General features: G+C 45.9%; 1 protein-coding gene and 1 pseudogene across 5 annotated transcripts in view; one reads left to right on the top strand and one right to left on the bottom strand.

The window, feature by feature from the left end:
* The window catches only part of DISC1 (DISC1 scaffold protein), a 430685-nt gene that overhangs the window by 349169 nt on the left and 54391 nt on the right, over nt 1-27125 (bottom strand). The gene's annotated exons all lie outside the window — the stretch shown is intronic.
* Nucleotides 10700-22549, top strand: LOC132344160 (small ribosomal subunit protein eS24-like; annotated as a pseudogene).

Below are 27125 nucleotides of genomic sequence, written 5' to 3'. Positions count from 1 at the left end.
GCCTGTAGGCCCTTGGGTCTGAGTAGCCCTCCATAAAGCTACTTAACCAAGAGTCTGAAACCTCCCCAGGCCTGACCCAGCTGCCATCCAAGCAGTTCCCCAATGGGAGCCTGAGTTCCTGGGGGGGGGGGCGGGGCGGGGGGAAGGTGGGGGGTGTCCTGTAAGATGCCGTCAGGCCACAGTGTTCATCAAATGAGGGGCTGAGAGGTAGGGCTGGGGAATGGGGGTAGCCCAGCCTCTGAATCCTCCTGTATACCAGACATCCCTCCAGGTGTGAGCCTTCCCAGAATGTGACCCCAGAAACAGAGACCGTCACACGGAATCAATCCTAAGCCTCCAGAGAGGGCAGAGGAGCTGACAGGGTTGGATCTGGAGGGCACCTGTGGAATGAGCTAGAAGGGGAATAAGAAACCCATACGGAGCACATGGCTGCTCTGAAACCTTTCTCCATTTATTTTTTAATTTTTTTGAGGATATTTATGATGTCCCTCTGGAGAAGGAGATGGCAACTCACTCCAATATTCTTGACGGAGAATCCTCATGGACTGAGGAGGCTGGCAGGCTGCAGTCCGTGGGGTTGCAAAAAGTTGGACACGACTGAGCAACTTAACACACACACACGCACTTGATGTCCCTCTGTGTGTGCATGCTGTCACTTCAGCCATGTCTGACTCTTTGTGAGGCTATGGACTGTAGCCTACCAGATTCCCCTGTCCATGGGGTTCTCCAGGGAAGAATACTGGAGTGGGTTGCCGTGCCCTCCTCCAGGGGATCTTCCCAACCCGGGGATCAAATCCTCATCTCTTAAGTCTCCTGCATTATCAGGCGGGTTCCCAACTGGGAAGCCCCTTCCCTCTGACCAGAAACCAATTGTTACTTATCTGCTGCTGCTGCTGCTGCTAAGTCGCTTCAGTCGTGTCCGACTCTGTGCGACCCCATAGACGGCAGCCCACCAGGCTCCCCCGTCCCTGGGATTCTCCAGGCAAGAACACTGGAGTGGGTTGCCATTTCCTTCTTCGCTCTTCCTGACCCAGAGAATGAAGGGAAATACAAATCTAAACCACAATGAGCTACCATGTCACACTAATTATGACGGTGATAATTAAAAAAACAGACATAGCAAGGGTTAGCAAGGATGCAGTGAAATTGGAACAAGCCTATCAGGTTGTAAAATTGTGCTGCTGCTGCCGCTGCTAAGTCGCTTCAGTCGTGTCCGACTCTGTGCGACCCCATAGACGGCAGCCCACCAGGCTCCCCCGTCCCTGGGATTCTCCAGGCAAGAACACTGGAGTGGGTTGCCATTTCCTTCTCCAATGCAGGAAAGTGAAAAGTGAAAGTGAAGTCACTCAGTCGTGTCCAACTCTTAGCGACCCCATGGACTGCAGCCCACCAGGCTCCTCCGTCCATGGGATTTTCCAGGCAAGAGTACTGGAGTGGGGTGCCGTTACTTATCTATCCTGCCTGAAATCCACCCTGACATCCAAGTCCAGCCTTCACATCCTGTGGTTAAGGAAGGCTTCTAATGCATTCAGCCCTTGGAGAGAAAGAGTCCTTCTGGCACCCTGCTGCAGTCAACCCTGGAAACACAGGTTCAAGCGGGCAGGAAGTCGACTGTGGCAAGATGAGGGCAGGACCTGAAGCCAGCTTTGCACTCTGCTCTGTGTAAACCCAGAGAGGGCTCCAGTCTGCCCAGCTGGCCCCAAACAGGCTGAGGCAGAGGCAGGGCCTCAGCAGCTGTCTCCTTCCCTTGCAGCCTCACACTCCACAGCAGGCTCCAGGGGAGGGCAGCACAGTCCTCTCACCTCTCCACGGCACAGACCGGCAGGTCCCTGCTTATGTGGGATCCCGTCTCCACCCCCACCCACCCAGTGAGCTCTGAGACTGAAGGGAGTGAAAGACGAGGGCTTTGACTCGGCCCAGATGTCACAGGGCTACCACACACAGCCCAGATAAGATACCCAGGAGCATCTGCTTACCTAATTCACTCAGAAAATGGGAGAAACCAATGTTTCCAGCCAGGTCGGCAAGGATCCTGCCTGCCCCACCTCTAAGGCTCTCCCTTTATCCATCAGCTACCTCATTCAGATCACCCAGCTCACAGGCCTTCACCAAGAGTCCACATTTATTAAGAGTCCCTATTTATGAACACCGAGTCTACAGTTATTCTCTTTGGGGTATATAAACTGTTCTCAACTTATGCTATAAATAAGCTCCATGAAATCCTTACGACAGCCCCCCACCCAAATCCTAGTATACAGAAAAGGCATCTAATATACATTGACCAGATCATATTCTTTTTTAACTAGGAAATCTAAACTACTCAATTTAAGAAAACATACTCATGAATTTACTGGGAAGACCTTAAAGCCAATACCCAAGTTAAAATCTACACAAAATGCTCATGTGGGTTTGGGAAAGTTGCTCGGTGATGCTAAGGCCCCATGGGGAGAGCACTTCTGCCTCCTGAAGGGGAATCACAGGGACTCGGAGGCACTGCTGAGGATGTGTAGAGCAGTGAGAGAAATACAAGCACATGATGACCTTACAAAACATGACCTGTGTATAAACATACAGTGGAAACATAAATGAATATACTCTTTCCATGGAAGGAATTTTAATCCTATTTTTCATGGTCAAGGCATAGACTTTTATAAAATGTTCAGGTTAACCAGAGGTTCTGGATCATAAAGAAACCACACATCCCTGAGGATTAACTAGTTTTCCAAGAACCAGAATCCAATCATATACATTAAGCATAAACACTCAACTGAGCGCAAGTTCATCTTTCTGTCTGAGAGCACCCGAGGATTTGGAAGTGCCTCGGGGTCGCTGTAATAAGAATCTGGTGAGAAAGACAAGTGCTGGAGAGAAATAAATCTCTTTATTAAATAATAAAGAGAATTAAATAAATAAAGCTTTACTGCGTTTCCATTTTAATTGTGCGATCCATGCCAACATAACCAGTCCTCACTGAACACAGGATACTGGATGGGGATGCATCCCAGCCCCGACTGCTTAATATCCAGCACGGGATGTAAGTCATGTACATAAACCGTCCCAAGATGGAATGACTACTCAACCACAGAGAATGGAGAATTCCATTTGAAGTTAACTAGTGGAGGTACCGGAGAAGGCAATGGCACCCCACTCCAGTGTTCTTGCCTGGAGAGTCCCAGGGACGGGGGAGCCTGGTGGGCTGCCGTCTATGGGGTCGCACAGAGTCAGACACGACTGAAGCAACTTAGCAGCAGCAGCAGTGGAGTTACCTGGGGCTTCCCTGTGGCGCTAGTGGTAAGGAACCCACTTGCCAATGCAAGAGACTTGAATTGGATCCCTAGGTCAGGAAGATCCCCTGGAGGAGGGCATGATAACCCACTCCAGTATTCTTGCCTGGAGAATCCCATGGACAGAGGAGCCTGGTGGGCTACAGTCCATAGGACACACAGAGCCGGACACGGCTGAAACAACGGAGCACACACGCAGTGGAGTTGCCTAGTTGGCTCAGCTGGTTAACCTGATAGCAAAGCAGAGGGCTCTCTGAGCTCCAGAGTACTCCTCACTGTATGTGCTACCCCAAAACTCACCTCCTGGAGTTAAAGGGAAGGATAAGGTGAACACACAGACCGTTCCAGGGGAGACAGGACAACTCTTATAAGCAACCTGCGCCCAACAGTCCCCCCGTCAGCCTGACCAGAGCTTCCTGGGCTGTGAGACTTGCTCCTTCCTTGTCTTCCTGGAAGGCTCCCCTGCCCCCTCCTTTATCCTCAGGGGCACCTCCCTAAACCTCTCCCACGTCCCGCCCCTCCGAGCACCTGCCTCTCAGAGGACGCAGACCCTGTCCTTGAGGGAGCATGGTGAGCTCTCAGGTGAGCTCTCTTGTGATCACACAAGCACACAGGGAACAGAGACAGGGAAGGTGACGGGCAGACTCGCAGTGCCCAGCCACAGGTAACAGAGCCCTGGTTTTGGTCAGTGGGGTCTTAAGATCTGACGGGTGAGCGGGAGGCAGGGAGGCCACGGGGGAGGCTGCTGGGAAGACCCTGAGAGAGGAAGGGACGGAGATGCAAGGGCAGATGGGGGACCCTGGTGACAGGCAGGTGGCAGGATGGAGCCAGCCGCTGCATCCGGCTGCACCAGGACTGGCTGTTTGTCCTGAGAGTGATCTCTGGAAAGACGCAGGATCTGATCTGCATGTTTTACTAGATTCCCTCTGTGGAGAAGAGACCAGACAGGAACAAGAAAGGACACAAGGACAGCAGTTAGGAGACACCAAACCCAGAGTAAAGGAAGCCCGCAGCTTCCTACACACAGCAGGGGGGCACCAAGCCAGGAGGAGCCATGATGTCATCAGGAGCCCCTGATGTCTGCATCCTTCTCTGCTCCACAGCCACCCCAGGACTCCTCGAGACAATGGGCGGGGAGTACACTTTTTCTGAGCATTATAGGCATGCTGCCCACCCTCCACCACCTTCTGCTGACATTTAATTTTTTAATTATTTAGTTTTGGGGCTGTGCCAGGTCTTAGCTGTGGCACATGGGATCTTCATTAGGTCATGAAGGATCTTTCGCTGTGGCGCTTGGACTGTCCAGTTGCAGCACAGGTTAGTGCAGCACACAGGCTTAGTTGCTCCGTGGCATGTGAGATCTTAGTTCCATGACCAGGGATCGCACCCACACCCCCTGCATTGCAAGGCAGATTCTTAACCGCTAGACCATGAGGGAAGTCCCCAAGAAACATATAGGCAAAGAAATATTTCAGGGCCAGATAAATGATATTCTCAATCTTTCTACAAAGCACCCCTTCAGAATCATCCTAACTAGTTTACCAAGATGCCTACATTTTTAAAAATATCCATTAGGTCAAAACGGAGAAGGCAATGGCACCCCACTCCAGTACTCTTGCCTGGAAAATCCCATGGGCGGAGGAGCCTGGTGGGCTGCAGTCCATGGGGTCGCTAAGAGTCGGACATGACTGAGTGACTTCACTTTCACTTTTCACTTTCATGCATTGGAGAAGGAAATGGCAACCCACTCCAGTGTTCTTGCCTGGAGAATCCCAGGGGTGGGGGAGCCTGGTGGGCTGCCGTCTACGGGGTCGCACAGAGTCGGACACGACTGAAGCGACTTAGCAGCAGCAGCAGGTCAAAAATGTCTTTCTTTTTCCTTGTCAGCTTCTACCATTACACACATATCCATATAAAACTCCCCATATCTAAAATAAGCCTCCTCAAGAACCTAAGCTTAAATCGGGGGCTAAAATCAGAAGTCCAACAGGAAGTACATTTTCAACAGCATCATCAACGGGCAGGAAGGACCTGGGTGTGTGTGTGTGTGTGTGTGTGGACGCACACACATGCGTACTCAGGGGTTCACACATGCCAGCGTATAATAAAAAGACACATGCAAATGTGTATGTACATACACAAATATTTATGGGAATGTAGATTATATAGGGCTTCCGTCTATGGGGTCACACAGAGTCGGACACGACTGAAGTGACTTAGCAGTAGCAGCAGATTATATATATACATGAGCTTCCCTAGTAGCTCAGTCAGTAAAGAATCTGCAGGTAGAGGGAACAGCAAGTATACAGGAATGGCATGATTCTTTCTCAGGATCACTGAGAGTAGGCAGGGCAAGGCCACAGGGGCAGAAGGGATGGCAGGCTGTGGGCAAGCCTGGAGGGCTTCCAGGCAGAGGCAGTACGAGGCAGGGACCTGGGCTGGGGAGAAGAGGAATGGATGAGAACAGAAGAGCCTGGAGAAAGGACAGTGCCAGTTAAGGAGGAATTCTGGAGGAAGGGGAGGGCTCAGGAGAGAAAGAACCGAAAGGAAGCCAGTGGTGATTCCAGAATCATTGGGTGAGGGACACCATTACACCAACGCAGCCTGTGTGTCCAGCTGCTGTCACCGCTGTCCTTGGCTTTAGTTCTGCAGCTGAAATGCTGAGATTTTGGATCAGATCAGATCAGATCAGTCTCTCAGTCATGTCCGACTCTTTGCGACCCCATGAATCACAGCATGCCAGGCCTCCCTGTCCATCACCAACTCCCGGAGTTCACTCAGACTCACGTCCATCAAGTCAGTGATGCCATCCAGCCATCTCATCCTCTGTCGTCCCCTTCTCCTCCTGCCCCCAATCCCTCCCAGCATCAGAGTCTTTTCCAATGAGTCAACTCTTAGCATGGGGTGGCCAAAGTACTGGAGCTTCAGCTTTAGCATCATTCCTTCCAAAGAAATCCCAGGGCTGATCTCCTTTAGAATGGACTGGTTGGATCTCCCTGCAGTCCAAGGGACTCTCAAGAGTCTTCTCCAACATCACAGTTCAAAAGCATCAATTCTTCGGCACTCAGCCTTCTTCACAGTCCAACTCTCACATCCATACATGACCACAGGAAAAACCATAGCCTTGACTAAACGAACCTTTGTTGGCAAAGTAATGTCTCTGCTTTTGAATATGCTGTCTAGGTTGGTCATAACTTTCCTTCCAAGGAGTAAGCGTCTTTTAATTTCACGGCTGCAGTCACCATCTGCAGTGATTTTGGAGCCTCCCAAAATAAAGTCTGACACTGTTTCCCCATCTATTTCCCATGAAGTGGTGGGAACGGATGCCATGATCTTCGTTTTCTGAATGTTGAGCTTTACGCCAACGTTTTCACTCTCCACTTTCACTGTCATCAAGAGGCTTTTGAGTTCCTCTTCACTTTTTGCCATAAGGGTGGTGTCATCTGCATATCTGAGATTATTGAGATTTCTCCCGGCAATCTTGATTCCAGCTTGTGTTTCTTCCAGTCCAGCATTTCTCATGATGTACTCTACATATAAGTTAAATAAACAGGGTGACAATATACAGCCTTGACGAACTCCTTTTCCTATTTGGACCCAGTCTGTTGTTCCATGTCCAGTTCTAACTGTTGCTTCCTGACCTGCATACAGATTTCTCAAGAGGCAGATCAGGTGGTCTGGTATTCCCATCTCTTTCAGAATTTTCCACAGTTTATTGTGATCCACACAATCAAAGGCTAGATTTTGGATCAGTGGTTCCCAAACAAGGCTGCACATTAGAGTCACTTTTAAATGTCATCTTTTAAAAATTCCACAGTCCAGGCCACAACCCAGGCTGATGACATCACAGAGTTGGGGAGAGGGACTCAGGCCTGAGTCCTTTGGAGGCTCCCTAAGTGACCCCATAGGCAGTGGGGCTAGGAGCCTCTGCTTTACGGAGGAGTCCTGAATAACCTCCTGGAACACTTGGAGTTGAAGCCTATCATAGACTTATTCACAGCACTGTAGGTCATGTTTCTTTGCAGAATCTTCCTCTTTTGTTTCTTGAAATGTAGCTGTAGCTGTTGCCCACTACATGCGGACCAAGTGTGATCTGTATTTAAAACTTGTCTGCATACATCTGTTCTAAATCTTCTCCCCCGAATAGGCTTTCCACTTCCTATAAGACAATGGGAGGCCTGGGCACCGCCCACCCCCGCCCCGCCGTCACCACCCATGAGGAAGGCCCTGAGGCCTGTGGCAGCTTTCTCACTTCCCCCATCTGCAGTCAGGACAGCAGGGCCCAAACACAGGTCAACATTCAGCCCACTTTAGTGTTTAAGGGTCAAACCCACACATGCACCATGCAGTGTGGGATCCTGGATCGGATCTGGGAACAACGAAAGGATATTCGTGGAAAGTTGGTGGAGCTCAAATAAAATCTGTAGGTTAGCTCATTGTACCAATGTTAATTTTTTAGTTTTAATTATCCTCCCATGATACAGGGCTTCCCAGGTGGGACAGTGGTAAAGAATTCATATACCAATGCAGGAGGCCCAGGAGATGCGGGTTCGATCCCTAGGTTGGGAAGATCCCCTGGAGGAGGAAATGACAACCTACTCCAGTATTCTTGCCTGGAAAACTCCATGGACAGAGGAGCCTGGTGGACTACAGTCCATGGGGTCACAAAAAGTCAGACATACATAACTTAGCAACTGGACAACAACAAATATATAGTATATATTATAACATATTATATATGTTAGCATACGGAAACCTGGGTGAAGGAAACTGTATTATCCTTCCTGCTGCTGCTGCTGAGTCGCTTCAGTCATGTCCGACTCTGTGCGACCCCATAGACGGCAGTCCACCAGGCTCCCCCGTCCCAGGAATTCTCCAGGCAAGAACACTGGAGAGGGTTACCATTTCCTTCTCCAATGCATGAAAGTGAAAAGTGAAAGTGAAGTCACTCAGTCATGTCCGACTCTTAGCAACCCCATGGACTGCAGCCCACCAGGCTCCTCCGCCCATGGGATTTTCCAGGCAAGGGTACTGGAGTGGGGTGCCATTGCCTTCTCTGATTATCCTTCCTACTTTTCTATAAATCTATAAATATTCCTAAATAAAAAGCTTATTTAGAAAGCATGTACATACCCACACACAAATTATGGACCTGTGTTTTTCAGTAGGAAATGGTATGGGCTCTGGAGACAGATAACCTGTGTTTAAAATTCCTCTCTGCCACTTCCAAGTGAGCGCTGTGGGTTACTTGCGACTCTGCCACTTGTGTTATCTGGTCTGTCACCTGGGACTCCACCTCATGGCATTGCTGAGATGGTAGAGAAGGTTACGAGTTTCACTGCCCTCTGCCAAGCCTGGCACAGAGTAATCATTCAAAAGCTATTTTTACTTGCAACTCAGGAATAGAGAAAAAATATCATCTTAAAGCCAAGGCACCTGGACATGGCCCCCTGTAGGCAGTGAAGATGAAAGTGTCAGTCGCTCAGTCGTGTCTCTTTTCAGCCCCATGGGCTGCAGCCTGCCAGGCTCCTCTGTCCATGGCATTTTCCAGGCAAGAATCCTGGAGTGGGCAGCCAATTCCCTTTTCCAGGGCATCTTCCCGACTCGGGGATTGAACCCAGGTCTCCGGCACTACAGGCAAATTCTTTACCATCTGAGCCACCAGGGAAGCCTTGTAGACAGAACTTAAGGTAAAGATAAACCAGAGCAGGAGGAGGTTCTTGGAGGCTAACACGCACGGCACCTAGCATGGTATCCCTAGACACTTAACCCACCCACTCTCATTGGCCAGTACCTTCCCAACTCTCTGATCCAATGTCCTGAGTTCTCTTTTCCTTCCTTTTTACCCCTGGATCTCCTTCCTCCAGGTGAAGCAAGTAGTAGAGGAATTTAGCAACTAGAGACTCATAAAACCCGTGAAAGGGTTTGCTCTGAAATCACTGAGCAGCCTCTCTCCACAGTACTATTAATTCTCATAAACGATTGTCTTTTTTCTTTCCATGTAAAGTGCTACTCAAAAATCTGATCACCATCTGAACCCCCTCAAGAGTGCTGTTAGCTCCAGATGGGTGTCGCTAATGAATTTTTTAACTGCTACCCTAATAAAATATGGATGAACCAGAAGGAGCCCTCTCTGTAGCTGTTACTTCAAAACAAGTTTCTGCTCTTATTTTTGCAGCAAAGAACCGTAAGCTCTCACATCCACCCTAACAAAAGAGAGCTTTGCTCAGACTTGTCCATCTGTAAAGTTCACAGTTACCTTTTTCATGCTGTATTTTATGCACTGGCTTATTTTCATGGCTTTCTAAATGCCCCGCTTTGCATGCCAAATTTGAGATGTGTTTATTAAAAAATGCTCTTAAGTTGTCAGCACTTCACACATAAGTAGTAGCCTGTCTTTCAAGGAAGTCTCTACTTTGCACTAAATTTTTATAATACTCAGAGTTTAAGCCCGTATCAAAGGTTTGTGCCATTTTAAATGCCTGTCCTTAAAAATGATACAAGCAGCAAATGTCTGCTCTATGGTCCCACTAGAAAACAAGAGGAAATTTGCTATTTTTTTTTCCACACTCCTATATTGGAATGTGGAAATACTTGATGCCCTGGTGTGAAGAAATTAAATGATTCCTATGTTATAAAGATGCTCTAAGCCACTGTGAGCATGGGGGAGAGTGCTGAGGGTGACTTGTCACTTAACTGGGTCTTAGATGTAAAGAAATATTTTATAACAGAATATGATTGTCTTTCTTCTGCACTTGAGAATTCCTCTTTCATAAAACTTTTCTAGTCTCACTTCATATTGAGATACTATATATAGCATCCAAGTTCTAAGAGGCCATCTCTCCATCCAGGAAGCTCAAATCTTTCCGATTGATTCAAACGCCATTAGCATTTGGAGTGGATGAAAACCAGGCAGGGGCTGGACTGGAGTTAACCTCTGCACCACCTACAAAGAAGGGGCTTGTTTAAACAGTCCTACTTTCTGGAAGACAGCAGTGGGGAATACTTAGGATGTTTAAGAGAGCAAACTGTTTTCAAGTCCCCACTTACATTCACAAAGCACAAACTCATTATACAGAATCCTTGTGTCTTCTTGCCTTTGAAGTGCCTCCTCACTCTGGAATCAATTCGAACAAAGCAATACATTTTACTCTTAAGAATAAGTCTCCACGGATGCTTTGATGCTTAAACATCTTAAGTGTGCTTTGGTTATATCAATGTTTCCATACCATGGAAAGCAACTTAACATCTTCATGCAACTCCTTTTGAAAGCTTTTGTTCTCAAAATGAGGTATTTTGCAGTTTTTTCCATAAAGATGAGATTCTATTGTCTCCACCAGTCACTACTATCAGGGAGGGTATCACAGAAAACTCTCAGATCAGCACCATCTGCCAAGGGGGGCAAAGAGCCGGAGATGCTGGCTGCTCCCCTGGAGGCTGGCGTTCAGAGCATGGTGATGACACCCCCAGATATCACAGCCAGCCCAGGCCAGCACGGAGCCAGGTAACCCAGGAAATCATTCCTGCAGTCCAGGCTTCCCAGAGAGATGCGTGTGCATCAGGGGATGCTATGGCCCAGCAGGCACACACAGGAGTTCAAGCCACCCATGGGACCAGGCCCCACAATCAATCATCCATGAGGCTCAGCATCCCAGGAATGACAAGACTTGCAAGAGGAAGAATGACATTCTCAAGAGAGTCTGGGACTTCCCTGGTGGTACAGTGGATAAGAATCTGCCTGGCAATGCAGGGGACATGGGTTCAATCCCTGGTTCTAGAAGATTCCACATGCCGTAGAGCAACTAAGCCCACAGGTCACAACTACTGAGTCAGTGCTCAGTGCTCTAGAGCCAGGGAGCTGCAACTACCGAGATTGCCTGCCACAACTTCTGCAGCCCGTGCACTCTGGAGCCCGTGCTCTGCGACAGAAGAAGCCACTGTGATGAGAAGCTCGAGCACCACAACTACAGAGTCACCCCCGCTCCCAGAAACTATAGAAAGCCCACGTGTACAAAGACCAAGTGCAGCCAAAAATAAATAAAATAAGTACTTTAAAAAAAGAGAGAGAGAGAGAGTCTGAACCTACCTCTGCCCCTCAGAGCTCCTTGGCTTGTCAAAGTAAACCTTCTTTGAACTTGGTTTTCTCACCTGGGGACTGTTAACAATCTCCTCGCAAGGGAGAGGCCCTGGAGAGCTTTGCTCTGAGCCACATCTGGCTGCACATGGACCACAATGCGGAGCTGCCTGTCTGCCCTGCAGACAGGAGGGTTCCCACCAATCCCCACCCTCTCCCCGGCCCAGAAGGGTGAAAACGGTGCTTTCGTCCTCTGTCCTCCTAGTCAGTGTTCCCTACTCCCCAGCCGGGAGCATCTCTGTGTCAGCATCTTTCTCCACATTAGACCCACGCGGTGTGCAAGATGTCAGTTTTGTATTTATGAGCACATTCCAGTCCTGCCTTCCGGGCATTGCAGCCATGTCACCTTGGAGCCACGATGTCTACAGACAAGCCCTGCATTTCCTCCGAGGATGACTAACCTCATCTGTCAGGTATGAGGTTCCCAGTTCAAGACTCAGAGAGAGGATCTGGCTGCACAAACAAGAGCTGGATTCTGTCTGCTCCCATCTGGGTGACGTGAGAAAGTGACTCAGCCCACCTATGCCTCAGTTTGTTTGTGTATAAAATAGGCGTAGGGACTTCCCTGGTGGCCCTGTGCTTAAGAATCCACCTACCAAGGCAGGGGACATGGGTTTGATCCCTGATCTGGGAAGATCCCACACGCTGCAGGGCAACTAAACCCATGAGACCCAATTACTAAGTCCATGCACACTACAGGCCATGCTCCTCAACAAGAGAAGCCACTGCAGTGAGAAGCCTGTGGACTACAACTTGAATGTGTTGTGGCACAAACACGAAAGCGAAAGAGACCCAGCACAGCCGAAAAAGAATAAATAAAGGGCAGAATCCCCATACCCTGAAGGACTGTTCTGAAGATACAATAAAATCGCTGACATGTATTTTCAAAAGCCCATCAGAGTTTGTGATTAGTGGTGACACCGGCTCAAAAAATTAGCTTCTTTCCTCAAGTTCTTGGGCACCGGAAGACATCATTGTATTCTAATGGCATCTTACAATTTTCCTGAACAGTGTTATTTATGTTATTTAGTGTTTCCAACAGTCCGCTGCTTCAGACTCAGTTTTGTGCTGTTGGTTTTTTTTTTTTTTTTTTTCTCTCCTTATCTTCTTAATAGGGTAGAAGACAGCAGAGAGAAAATAAATGGGTGACTATAAAAGCACAGAAGTCCATGGAAATTCCCAAATTATCAGAAAGATATCAGACGTCTGTAAGCAATTTCTGACAAATGTAAAAAACTCCTGAAGATTTTAATTGATCCATATTTTCCCCTAGAGGTGCAGAAATCCTTGCCATGTGCATGCCTCTCCAGACACTGCTTTGAAAACTTTCTCATGTTCCTTAAGGGAACTATTAAGGGAAAGAATGACATTTCACACTTTTTCGGAACACTCAGAATCAAGGGTTTTGTCCCTCTCTCTCTTCATTTACCTTTTCAGTCTTTGGGTTATTTTTCTCAACTTCCATCAATATCCAAAGGCTGATTCCTTTTTAAAAAACATGTTTAATAGCAAAAACAAACTAGATGAGTCTGTTTTTCTCTAGAATGGGTTTTAAAACTTGAGTTAACTCTCACTAAGGGAATAGAGCTTCCTCTGTACACAGGCTATTTTGAAATAAATGAGGCAATCCTGGGCAATAAATTGGCTTTAATTCACTTATTAACTGAAGGAACGTGAAAATGAGATCAGACAATTGCTGAGGTGTTCTTTAAGAAATCTGGAAGAACAGGAGACACTCCAACAGACTGGAAACACAAAAGCACCCTCTCGGGTTCTAAAAAGGGAAATAGATCCTTCCTGCAAATTGCAGCCTGCTGCTGCTAAGCTGCTGCTAAGTCGCTTCAGTCGTGTCCGACTCTGTGCGACCCCAGAGATGGCAGCCCACCAGGCTCCCCCATCCCTGGGATTCTCCAGGCAAGAACACTGGAGTGGGTTGCCATTTCCTTCTCCAATGCATGAAAGTGAAAAGTGAAAGTGAAGTCGCTCAGTCGTGTCTGACTCTTAGCGACCCCATGGACTGCAGCCTACCAGACTCCTCCATCCATGGGATTTTCCAGGCAAGAGTACTGGAGTGAGGTGCCATTGCCTTCTCCCAAACTGAAGCCTAGCAACTGCAAATCAACACACAGGACACAGACACCAGATGAGCTGCCAAAGGTTAATCACAGGGATGTTATATGAACACTTACAAATGGAGGACACCTACATAGTGTATTCAAAGTAAGTTGGGTCTGGGCTTCCCCGGTGGTCCAGTGGTTAAGAATCCACCTTACAATGCAGGGGACATGGGTTCCATCCCTGGTCAGGGAACTAAGATCCCACATGCGGGGGAACAACTAAGCCCACGAGTCACAACTAGAGAGCCTGCATCGCAACAAAAGATCCCACGTGCCACAGCTAAGACTCGATGCAGCCAAATATATAAATGCTTTATTAAAAAAGTGAATCATGTCCAACTAACTTTATTTAAGCAAGAACTAATAAAAAGAAAAAGACAGTAGAGAGAGATCAGTCAAGATAGCAGAGTAGAAGGACCCTGAGTTCACCTCCTCTCATGGGCACACCAAATCACAACTGTGTTTATGGGACAGTCAGCAATGAAAAATACCTCCCACAGCTAAAAGACATAAAGGAGGAAATACCACAAGACAGCTAAGGAGGGATGGACTTGTGACATAGTCAAGTCCCTCCTCCCATCCTGAGTGGGTAACACACAAGCTGGAGAAGGTTGTGATCACAACTGCAGAGGTTCTTCCAAAGGAGTGAGGGGTCTGAGCCCCACATCAGGCTCCCTAGTCTGAGGGTCCTGCCTGGGAAGATGAGCCCCCAGAGCATTTGGCTTTGAAAGACCAGCAGGGCATATTTTCAGGAGTCTCAGAGGCCTGGGGAAATAGAGACTCCGTTTTTAAAGGGTTCACACAAAATCTCACATGTTCTGGGTCCTGAGGCAGAAGCAGTGATTTCACGGGAGCCTGGGTTAGACCTACCTGCTGATCCTCAGAGAGTCTCCTAAAGAGGCAGGAGGCAACTGCAGCTCACCCTGGGGACACAGACACTGGTGGCAGGGCCAGGACCCAGATCCACCTACCAGTGGGCAGGCACCAGTCCCTGGGGCCCAGCCTAGCCCTCCAAGGAGCCTGCTCTAGTCTCCAGACCAGTCTAACCCACCAGGGGACAGACACCAGACACAAGAAAACCAGTCTCAGAGCCTGTGGAACCAACCTGCCCACTGGGACAGACTGGGCTCTGGCCCCACCCACTACCAGGACACCCCAGATCCTGTACCAAACTATGTCTAGTAACTGACCCCCACACACCAACAATCCAACACCACTTCAGTGAGTCCTGGGCCCTACAACCAGACTCAAGACAAGCTCTGCCCACCAGTAGACCCAGCACTAACCCCAGGTCCTGGCTTCACCCACCAACGAAGTGGAATTGCCCCAGAGTCTCCTAGACCATGACTCCACCCATCAGTGAGCCAGCAGTGGCCCTGGGGCCCTCCTGGGTTTGGCAGTCAGTCACCCCATGACCTGGCCCCTGCCAACAAGTGGCTTGAAACCTTCATACAAGGCAAATCCTGGCAACCAATCAAACTGGGAGCCAATCAAGCCTACCAGACTACCCACATAGTCAGCCCCCGACAACAGATGGACCCAAGCTGCCCTCATAGAAGGAACCCCTAGAGCATACTGCTTGGGTAACAAGAGGGCAGTGCACTGCTGGGACACAGAGCATCTCCTACAGCAGGCCACTTCTCCAAGGTTGGGAAACACAACCACCAAATACATAAAAATAAAAACAGCAAGTTAGGGGAAAAGGTGAAAGAGGAACATGTTCCATAAAGGAGAGAAGCCCAGAAGAAGAATGAAGTGAAGTGGAGATAGGCAGTCTCCCAAGTAAAGGGTTCAAGGTAATGATCCTGAGTGCATGCCAGGTCACTTCACTCGTGTGCAACTCTGTGCAACCCTATGGACTGAGGCCTTCCAGGCTCCTCTATCCATACCTTCCAGGCAACAGTACTGGAGTGGGTTGCCATGCCTCTTCCAAGAATAATCATACAGATGATCAAAGAACTTGGGAGAAGAATGGATGCACAGAACAAGAAGTTAGAAGTTTTTAAAAGAGTCAGAAAATACAAAGAACAACCAAATAGAGGTGAAGAATACAATAACAGAAATGAAAAGTAAACTAGAAAGAATCAACAGTATACTAAAAGATACAGAAAAATGGATCCGTGGTTTGGAAGGCAAGAGTAGTGGAAATTACTGAAGCTGAACAGAAAAAAGTAAGAAAGGAAATGAGGACAGTTTAAGAGACCTCTGGGACAACATCAAGCATACCAACATTCACATTATAGAAGTCTCAGAAGGAGGAAAGAGAGAGAGGACCTGAGAAAATATTTGAAGACATTATAGCTGAAATACTCCCTAACATGGGAAAGGAAAAAGTCACCCAGGTCCACAAAGCACAGAGTCTTCTATTCAGGATGAGGTCAAAGAAAAAACATACCAAAACACACTGTAATTTAAATGGCAAAAATTAAAGAGAGAATATTTAAAAGCTGCAATGGAAAAGCAACAAATAATATACAAGGAAACTCCCATAAAGCTATTAGCTTATTTTTCAGCAGAATCTCTACAGACAAAAAGGGAATGGCACGATATATTTAAAGTAATAAAAGGGGAAAATCTATAACCAAGAATACTCTGCCCACAAGGGTCCAATTCAGAGTTGATGGAGAAATCAAAATCTTTACAGACGAACAAAAGCTAAAAGAGTTCAGCACCACCAAACCAGCTTTACAAAAAATGCTAAGGGAACCTCTTTAAAGTTAAAAAGAAAAAGCTAAAACCAGAAACATGAACATTACAAAAGAGAAGGCTCATCAGTAAAGGCAAATATAGAGTAAAGGTACAAAACTATCCATACACAAAGCTAGTAGGAAGGTTAAAGGGCAAAAGTAGTAAAATCATCCGTATCCACAATAAGCAGTTAAGGGATACAAAACACAATTTGATGTAAAACATGATATTAAAAACAGTCATTGTGATGGGAGGAGAGTACAAGTGCAGGGTTATGAAAAAGAATTTGAAATTAACAGATTTTATGTTAAAGAATGAAATGAGAACACTCTCTAACACCATATACAAAAATAAACTCAAAATGGATTAAAGACCTACATGTAAGACCAAAACCATAAAACTCCTAGAAGAAAACATAGGCAGAACACTCTTTGACATAAATCGTAGCAATATTTTTGGGGATCTGTCCCCTAAAGCAAAGGAAATAAAACCAAAAATAAACAAAAGGGACCTAATTAAACTTAAAAGCTTCTGCACAGCAAAGGAAACCATCAATGATATGAAAAGACAACTACTGAATGGGAGAAGATATTTGCAAATGATATGACTGGTAAGAAGTTAATATCCAAAATATATAATAGCTCATGTAACTCAACATCAAAAAAAATAAACAACCAAATATAAAAAATGGGCATAAGGTCTGAATAGATATTTTTCCCAAAGAAGATATACAGATGGTCAACAGACACATGGGAAGATGCTTAGCATTGTTAATCATCAGAGAAATGCTAATTAAAACCACAAGGAGATATCGCCTTACACCTATTAGAATGGCTATCATCAAAATGAACACAAATAACAAATGTTGGTGAAAATGTGTAGAAAAAGGAACTCTCAAACACTGTTGGTGGCAATGTAAATTGCTGCAGTCACTGTGAAAAACAGTTTAGAGATTCCTCAAAACACTAAAAATAGAACTACCATCAGTTCAGTTCAGTTCAGTTCAGTTCAGTCGCTCAGTCATGTCTGACTCTTTGCAACCCCATGAATCGCAGAACTACCATATGACCCAGCAATTCCCCTGTTGGGTATCTATCTGAAAAAAACAAAAGCACTAATTAAAAAAAGAGCACCCCAATGCTCATAGCATTGTTTACAAATTTCCAAGATGTGAAAGCAAGCTAAGTGTCCATCAACAGGCTAATGAATAAAGAAGAAGTGCTACATATATACAACAGAATCCTATTCAGCCATTAAAAAAAAAAGAATGAAATAATGCCATTTACAACAATTGCAATGCCATTTGGATGTAGAGGGTCCACACTAGTGGTTACCAGTAGGGAGAGGGAGGAGGTAGAGGCAAGATAGGGGTAAGGGATTAAGAGGTATAAACTACTACGTATAAAATAAATAAGCTACAAAGATACATACAACACAGGAAATACAACCAATCATTTATAATAACTTTAAATGGAGTGTCCATATAGTCAAAGTTATGTTTTTCCCAGTAGTCATGTGTGGATGTGAGAGTCAGACCATAAAGAAAGCTGAGCAGTGAAGAATTGATGCTTTTGAACTGTGGTGTTGGAGAAGACTCTTGAGAGTCCCTTGGACTTTAGGGAGATCAAACCAGTCAATCCTAAAGGAAATCAGTCCTGAATTTTCATTGGAAGGACTGATGCTGAAGCTGAAGCTCCAATACTCTGGCCACCTGATGCGAGGAACTGACTCACTGGAAAAGACCCTGATGCTGGGAAAGATTGAAGGCAGGAGGAGAAGGGGACGACAGAGGATGAGATGGTTGGTGACACCACTTACTCAATGGACGTGAGTTTGAGCAAACCGCAGAAGATGGTGAAGGAGTGGGAAGCCTGGCGTGCTGCAGTCCATGAGGTTGCAAAGAGTCAGACACGACTGTGACTGAGCAACAACAACAAGTCAAGTACAGTAAATCAGGGGAAATGTGGTAGACATATATCTCTGGATTTCATCCAAAAGATCTGAAAAAGACTCCCCCAGTTTCCCTGTTTACAAGTAGAGCCTGGAAGTAGGACCAGTAGGAGAGGCAAGTGGGTTCACAGCTGGTGAGTGACAGGTCCAGGCAAAAGGGTCCCGAGTCTTGGATGGGCAGCTGGCTAGCGGGAGGGTCCCAGCTCCCTGATGCAGGACTATTTCCTTTGCCCTATCCTCTCCAACATGATGGATTAGAGTTAATTAAGACCAGAAAATGTTTCAAAAGGGAGGAGACTCGTATAACTGCTATATGCTATGAGAAAGAAAAATAATTCAACTAAATAATGGGAGGTGAAGGGAGAGGACTATAATATACCTGCCACACTCACAATTACCAGTGTAACCAAGAAGGACCCTATGGAGCCCTCCCAGGGACAGACCCCCTCCTGCCCCGTACCATTTATCCTCTGCTGTAGTTTCTCTTTGCAGTACCCAGATAACAGTATCTCGTGCATATTTTCTGTGTTTTTTTAGATACTAAAACCACCACCAAATGGAAGAAATTGCTACTTGATGATCATGAGCACATAGCCCCCAGACCTTCTGGCACCAAATGAGTGACCACCATCAACCAATCAGATAATTGAACAGGAGCTGATCACATACCCTGAAACACCCCTCTCTCACCTGGCTTTTAAAATGCTTTGGGGAGTTCAGGATTTTAGAGCACAAGCCACCCATCCTCCTTGTATTGGCGCCTTACAATAAACACTGTACTTTCCTCCACCACAACCCAGTGTCAGTAGATCAGCTTTATGGAGTGTCAGTGAGTAAACCCAAGTTTGGTTCAGTAACACCAGGACAAGAGAAATCCAGCTTATGGGGAAAAGATGTCACCCAGGGCGGCAATGGGACAAAGAAGGACCCTTCAGGTTGGAAGACAAGACAAGGACAGGGTAAACCCTCCACCAGGAAGCCTCTGAAGGGTGCACAGCAATGGTGCACATGGGCCTCTAACATTCCCCATCATGTCAGCATCCATAAGGATGCAGGCGATGCCATATAGGTGCTTCTAGGAATGCTCAGCCACCCCAAGAGACCTGTTAGCTAGGGAAACTTTGACAGGAAATGTGTATGAAGTTTATATAGACATATATAAGGAAGATCCCTTGGAGAAGGGCATGGCAACCCACTCCAGTATTCTTGCCTGGAGAATCCCATGGACAGAGAGGCCTGGCTGGCTATAAAGTCCATAGGGTCACAAAGAGTCAGACAGGACTAAAGTGACTGAGCACGCATGCACGCATACACATATACACATATATATAATTATAAAACAAACAATTTTCTTGGAGTCAAATATCAACCTGCAACTGTTTTCACATGAAATCTTCCTTCACGCCTAGATTCCTATCTCAGAATGCACACTCACAACCAGAGAGGCCCCAGAGCAAGGCAGCTCTGAGAAGTGTGCTAGGGTAGGGTTGGGGGCACAGGCAGGGAGAGGAGTCCCAAAGCCCAGTGTTCAGCCCCAGAGAAAACAGATGTGCTGTTTTTTCAAAACACCGACACAGTGTCACACTGTGTGGTTAGAAGGAGCCTAGCTCGAGAGCAGGACACACAGAGGATGTGTGTGAAACCATGCAAAGGCCACACAAGCTGTGTGCAGAGCATAGAGGGTCTCTGCTTTTCATTATCAATAACATATTTCAAAAGAGATGTTCTTTGCATACACTTACAATTGGAACTCTCTAATAAGCTTTGGTTTAAATCCACCAATCCACAGATTATGTTTGTGGGCACATTTTCAATTATACAACTAATCCTGGGAGAGGGCCAGACAGCATTGAAATCAGGGGCGAGTCTGGATGGGGGTGGGGTAGAAACAAAGGGTCATCAGGAACACCACACAAACCCTCACTCCGTGTAGGAGGTGAATTTCAAGGTTATTTTTGTCAGGCTTTGTCATTACATTGGCTATGCGTGCGTGCTCAGCCACTTCAGTAGTGTCCAACTCTTTGAGATCCTATGGATGGTAGCCCACCAGGCTACTTCTGTGCATGGAATTTTCCAGGCAAGAATACTGGAGTGGGTTGCCATGCCCTCCTCCAGGGGATCTTCTCAACTCAGGGATCGAACCAGCATCTCCTGCATTACAGGCAGATTCTATACCAGTGAGCCACTGGGGAAGGCTTATACTGGCTGCTCAGTTCAGTTCAGTCGCTCAGTCGTGTCTGACTCTTTGCAACCCCATGAACCACAGCACGCCAGGCCTCCCTGTCCATCACCAACTCCTGCAGTTCACCCAAACTCATGTCCATTGAGTCGGTGATGCCATTTAACCATCTCAACCTCTGTCGTCCCCTTCTCCTCCTGCCTTCAATCTTTCCCAACATCAGGGTCTTTTCAAATGAGTCAGCTCTTCACATCAGGTGGCCAAAATATTGGAGTTTCAGCTTCAACATCAGTCCTTCCAGTGAACACCCAGGACTAATCTCCTTTAGGATGGACTGGTTGGATCTCCTTGCAGTCCAAGTGACTCTAAAGAGTCTTCTCCAGCACCACAGTTCAAAAGCATCAATTCTTGTGCGCTCAGCTTTCTTTATAGTCCAACTCTTACATCCATACATGACTACTGGGAAAACCATAGCCTTGACTAGACAGACCTTTGTTGGCAAAGTAATGTCTCTGCTTTTTAATATGCTGTCTAGGTTGGTCGTAACTTTCCTGCCAAGGAGTAAGCGTCTTTTAATTTCATGGCTGTAATCACCATCTGCAGTGATTTTGGAGCCCAGAAAAATAGTCAGCCACTGTTTCCCCATCTATTTGCCAAGAAGTGATGGGACTGGATGCCATGATCTTAGTTTTCTGAATGTTGAGCTTTAAGCCAACTTTTTCACTCTCTTCTTTTCTCTTTCATCAAGAAGCTCTTTAGTTCTTCACTTTCTGCCATAAGAGTGGTGTCATCTGCATATCTGAGGTTATTGATATTCCTTATATTGGCTGTAAGTTTATTTAAATATTTCCTTAAGCAGAACCACATACACGTGGCCACAAAAGTATAAAAGCTATTTTTTTTTCATAACATCCTTCTGTTCTCAGCATAGCACTGGGTGCTTTATGCACCCAAGGGCTCAAATAAGCCACAAAGAGTGGTTCTGACAGTGTCCCAGGTCTGAAATTGCATACCTGGGTCAGAGCCAACCTGATGATGGAACATAAAGAAAAACCATTTTCCCGTGCACTTAGGTTTCTGTTTAAATGAGAGCCCACCAGGCTCCGCTATCCATGGGATTCTCCAGGCAAGAATACTGGAGTGGGTTTCCATTTCCTATTCCAGGGGATCTTCCCCACCCAGGGATCAAACCCAGGCCTCTTATACCTTCTGCATGGCAGGTGGGTTCTTTACCACTAGTGCTGCCTGGGAAACCTTTAAATGAAAAAGGACGTGAGAAAACACATGTAAGCTGTAAAGTGTTATAGAAATGAAAACTTTTCCTAATGCTATTTTCTAAGATTGATAGCCCAGTTTTATCCCAGTAGCTTATGAATCAAACACTGTTATCCCAACAGTCTGGTTACTTCCCACGATACTGCATCCCCACTACCACCTTCCACTCCATATCATCAAGCGTTATGGTACACCCAACAGATGTGATCTCAAAAGCAACTCAGAATGCAAGACATGAAAATAACACCAAAAACCAGCTTGACTTCCCTTCCCAACCCTGGTTGCTTGAAGATCAGCAGCCATCGTGAACGACACAGTAACTACCTGGACCAGGAAGTCTGTGACCAATCAACTATTTCAGAAGAAACAAATAATCATCAGTGCCCTTCACCCCGGGAAGGCAACAGGACCTAAGACAGAAATTTGGGAAAGACTAGCCAAAATGTACAAGATAACACCAGATGTATCTTTGTATTTAGATTCAGAACCCATTTTGGTGGGGGCAAGGCAACTGGCTTTGGCGTGATTTACGATTCCTTTATGATCACACAAAAAAGAATGAGCCCAAACACAGGCTTGCAAGACATGAACTGTATGAAAAGAAAAACATCTCAAGAAAATAGTGAAAGGGATGGAAGAACAGAATGAAGAAAGTCAGGGGGAGTGCAAAGGTCATTGTCGATGCTGGCAAAAAGAAGAAGCAAAGATTCTGCAGTGACTGTATCTGTGGTGATTGTGCAGATTTTTCATGAGAGGATTAATAAACTTAGACCTTTTACAAAAAAAAAAAAAAAAGCTTGATGAACTTGACATCATTGTATGTGCACTTACTCCTTCAACATTCACTGAGCCAAGAGCCAAGCACATTCTAACCTCTGCATGTTTATATCATTTTATCCTCACCAAAACCTAAAAAGGTCAGGATTATTATCACCCCATTTCAAAAATAAGATCACGAGGCTTATGGAAGAGAAGAAATTTGTCCAAAGTTACACAGCTACTTAATGCTGGAGCCAGGACTGGGAAGCCTGACCTCCACTCAACCTCAACCCTGTCCTGCAGGTAACAGACCCTGATGCTGGAAGGAGAGTCTGGGGTACAAACAGATCTCTTAGAGCTGAGACTGGATCTCAAGGAGTACATAAGGCCTGTATGACATTTGTTAATACTCAGAAGCAATTCCCAAAGCAGAAATGCTCAGTGATACTCACTGATTACATGTAAAATTTTCCAGAACAAGGAGATTGCTAACATCACTAAGTTGGACCATAATGAAGGCTGAGTGCTGAAGAATTGATGCTTTTGAACTGTAGTGTTGGAGAAGACTCTTGGGAGTCCCTTGGACTGCAAGGAGATCAAACCAGTCAATCCTAAAGGAAATCAGTCCTGGCTATTCATTGGAAGGACTGATGCTGAAGCTCCAATACTTGGAGGTCCCAAATTTCTGTCTTAGGTCCTGTTGCCTTCCCAGGGTGAAGGGCACTGATGATTGTTTGTTTCTTCTGAAATAGTTGATTGGTCACAGACTTCCTGGTCCGGGTAGTTACTGTGTCGTTCACGATGGCTGCTGATCTTCAACCAATACTTGAAGGGATGACTCATTGGAAAAGACTCTGAAGCTGGGAAAGATTGAAGGCAAAAGGAAAAGAGGGCAACATAGGGTGACCTGGGTTAGATAGCATCACCAACTCAACAGACATGAATTTGAGCGAACTCTGGGAGGTAATGAAGGACAGGTATGACTGGCATGCGACAGTCCACGGGGTTGCAGAGTCAGACACGGCTTAGTGACTGAACAACAACAGCTCTAAGAAAAACAGCACCCAGCAATAATGTCCAAATGTAACTACCCTGAAGGATTTATAAAGTCCTTCATACAAAAGTTTCCAAGCTGAAAATATGCCAGAGTCAGTTTAGCTTCAAGCAGAGGCGCTCAAGGAAAAGTCCTCCCCAGGGAACATCGGGAGTCACCTGACAGCCACCCAAAAAGTATCAGTTACACAAAAGTGAAGGGGTTCCCAGGTGAAGCTGAAGTTAGAAACTGCCCCAAAAGGAGGCTCAGAGATGGGAGGGAGAGTGAGGCTCTAAAGCTGTGAGTTATTTAATTTGTTATAGTTGGAATATATTCAAGTCCATGTTACTCTCTCTCATTCTGTTATCTTTCTTGAATGGGAATGGAAGGGACAGAATAAAGTTGTCAAGCCAGAAGCAGGTACCTGATCCTGCAGTCAGCCCCCCAGAGAATCTCGCTCATGAGTCACCTTCACTCATGGCTTGAAGGAGGAAAGAGAACAAGCACTTTTACTCCAAAGCAGCTAGAGTTGAGTTGAGTGTGGTCCATGGATTACTTGCATCTAGTCACCCAGAAGCCCTGTGAAAATGCAGGAAATGTTCGGGGGACAGGGGGCTTTCCCTAGTCCTCACCAACTAGAATACCTACGGCAGGAAATCTAGCAATATGTGCTTTTCACAAGTGCCCAATCACTTAATTAGCATAATAACCCCAATGCAGCATCTACAAGAACTTCAGAGATTGAAGGGAGGCTTTCCAAGAGGCAGAAATTTTCAAAGGGCAAAAATAAACAGACAGGAAATAACAGGAAAAGTACAAAGGGGTCATGAAGCAATAAGAAAAATGTCAGAAGACTAGAAGGCTAGAAGGAGTTATTCCTTCTGTAAATATGCTAAAAGCAGGGGCAAGCGGAAAGTGTGCTTCAGATCAACCAACCAACCAGCCAACAAACAAACCAGGATAAGAAAGTCATGCTACCAGGGACAAGCCCACTAGTTACGGCACAAGGGAAACAGATAAGAGAGAAGACAGGACAGAATCACACAGCTCCAAGTTTCAACCTCATTTCTACTAAAAATGATCTTCAGACTGGAAAGAATGGTGGTAGCATTATTTAGGAGGAACTGAAGCTCAAGAGAGGCAAAATGATAGAGAACACCCAGCCACTTCAAATGAGTTCATGTCCTCAAATGAGGTCAGATAAACTATTATCCACACTGCTGCTGCTACTGCTAAGTCACCTCAGTCGTGTTTGACTCTGTGCGACCCCATAGATGGCAGCCCACCAGGCTCCCCCGTCCCTGGGATTCTCCAGGCAAGAACACTGGAGTGGGTTGCCATTTCCTTCTCCAATGCATGAAAGTGAAAATTGAAAGTCAAGTTGCTCAGTCATGTCTGACTCCTAGCGACCCCATGGACTGCAGCCTACCAGGCTCCTCCGTCCATGGGAGTTGCCAGGCAAGAGTACTGGAGTGGGGTGCCAGGGCCTTCTCCGATTATCCACATTAAAGGAATTCAATTCTAAAGCAAATCAACTCTGAATACTTGTTGGGAGAACTGATGCTGAAGTTGAAGCTCCAATACTTTGGCCACCTAATGCAAAGAGCTGACTCATTGGAAAAGAGCCTGATGCTGGGAAAGGTTGAAGGCAAAAGGAGAAGTGGGTGGCAGAGGATAAGATAGTTAGATAGTGACACCAACTCAATGGACATGAATCTGAGCAAACCTCAAGCAATAGTGAAGGACAGGGGAGCCTGGCATGCTGCAGTCCAAGGTATCACAAAGAGCTGGACATGACTGAACGACTGAACACATATGCACCCACCTACCATGGACCAAGATTGGCAAGTGTTCTGGTTCCAAGAAGAAAAAAAGGAGAATCTAAGAGTTATAGGTTGAACACAATATAGTAAAACCAATTATACTTCAATTAAAAATAGATTTAAAAATAAAAAGGTAAAAAGTTATAGGTTGGTTAGCCAGATATGTACACTAGATACAATTCTAAATGAATGCTTACACAAACATTCATGAACAAACAAATCCAGAAAGAGAATGAAATAAAATCAAGTTAACTGAACCTCTGTGAAGTCCACTGAAATATACAAACAGTGAGAAGTTGGGGAGAAAACTATTGGCAATGTATGATCATATGCCATATCCATTTAATAGGCCCTTATAAGGTGCCTATTTGTTATTTATGCCAGGCATTGTTATCTACATTTTACAAACATTAATTCATTTGATTCTTATAACAGCCCTATTCCAGCCTCTTTTCACAGATGAGGAAAACTAAGTAATTTGCCCAGCCTCACAAAGCTGGTAGCTGGCAAAGTAGAAGTTAAAACACAAGCAGAGTGCTCCAGAGCCATGCTGCTTCTCAAAGCTCTGAGGAATATTCTCTAAACACTTTGAAATGTGGATGAAATTAATAGCAGACCCCAAATCAATACTTTCCTCTTCAGTTCTTGAGAAGGAAAGAAGTGTTTTTTCCTGAGCTGCTGCACTCAGAAGAATGAAGAGGGCAGGCATGAGATGAGAAGAAGGCAGCTGGAGGCCAGTTGTTAATTTGAGAAACAGTGGTAACATTACAATTTTTAGAAAACAATACCCAGGATTTACCCTAGGCCAGTAGATGCCTGCCTGGGTGTTCTGTTCAGTTCAATTATAAAATGAAGTCATCTTGAGGTAGGAGGTAGACACATTGCTAAAATCTTGCTTCTCTGTCTACCAATGCCGAATAGAAATACGGAGACAGAGTTTGAAAGAAATAGAAAAAAAGAGTAGCTTTACTCTTCTTGGCAGGCAAAAGGGAAACACAGTAGGCTAGTAACTCAAGAACTGTGCCCTGCTTCTATCAGGAATAAGAAGAGGTTTTCTATCTTCATGAAGGTCCTACACTTTTTTTCTTTTGCAAAGTTTCAAAATGGCCACAGCTAGCATCAGGCAACTCAGCAACCTGGTCTGATGTCCCTGAAGTTATCGGCCCATGACCTTTGTGAAACGCAGAAAGCTACAAGAGAGTGTAAGAGGAGAAGAAATGCCAAGTACAGGTTACAACTCATATGAAGTCAGCTTTGTTTCACTTTGTGAAGGACAAGGCTAGCTACAAGTGTTTATTAGTGTAACAGCTAAGGAATAACCAAGATTGCTTAACTCTTTCAGAACTGTTTGCCTGGTATGTGCCAAAGGCTGTTCACTTATTTCTGGTTTTGCTGCAACAGACAGGCCCTCGGGGTGAGTAGCTGGAGTTTGTCCAGCAGAGTAAATGGAAGCTTTGCTTTCCCTAGAAACTCCAAGGACCAAGTTTATGGCAGGAGCTGAGCTCTGCTGGAGCAAAGAGATAAGACAACCACATCTATCACTTCTGAGGTCAAGGAAATCTTCCTGACTGCACTTGCACAAGCATGGTCCTCAGAGGTCAAAAAGGAGGGGGTGCCACTCCATAACTGATGTTGTCAAAGCTCCCACAGGCCTCTGCACTGGAATCCATTCTGGCAAAAAGATGTAAATGCATATTGGCTAGGTTCCTAGGGCAGATCAGACGTGAGAAAAGAAGCAAGATGATTGGCCAAAGGTAAACAAAGACTAGGAAGAACTGCCCTATATAAATTATTTAACTGCTTCTTTACTGCACTTCTCCTCATTAGGGATGCCCACACCCTTTCTCTCCGGGTGTGTATTTCTGCCTTGCTTCTGTCTTAAA

This window comes from Bos taurus, chromosome 28, assembly GCF_002263795.3.
Source record: "Bos taurus isolate L1 Dominette 01449 registration number 42190680 breed Hereford chromosome 28, ARS-UCD2.0, whole genome shotgun sequence".
NCBI lineage: Eukaryota > Metazoa > Chordata > Mammalia > Artiodactyla > Bovidae > Bos > Bos taurus.
Note: the sequence above shows the minus strand (reverse complement) of the source record. Positions and strands in the feature narration are given on the sequence as shown.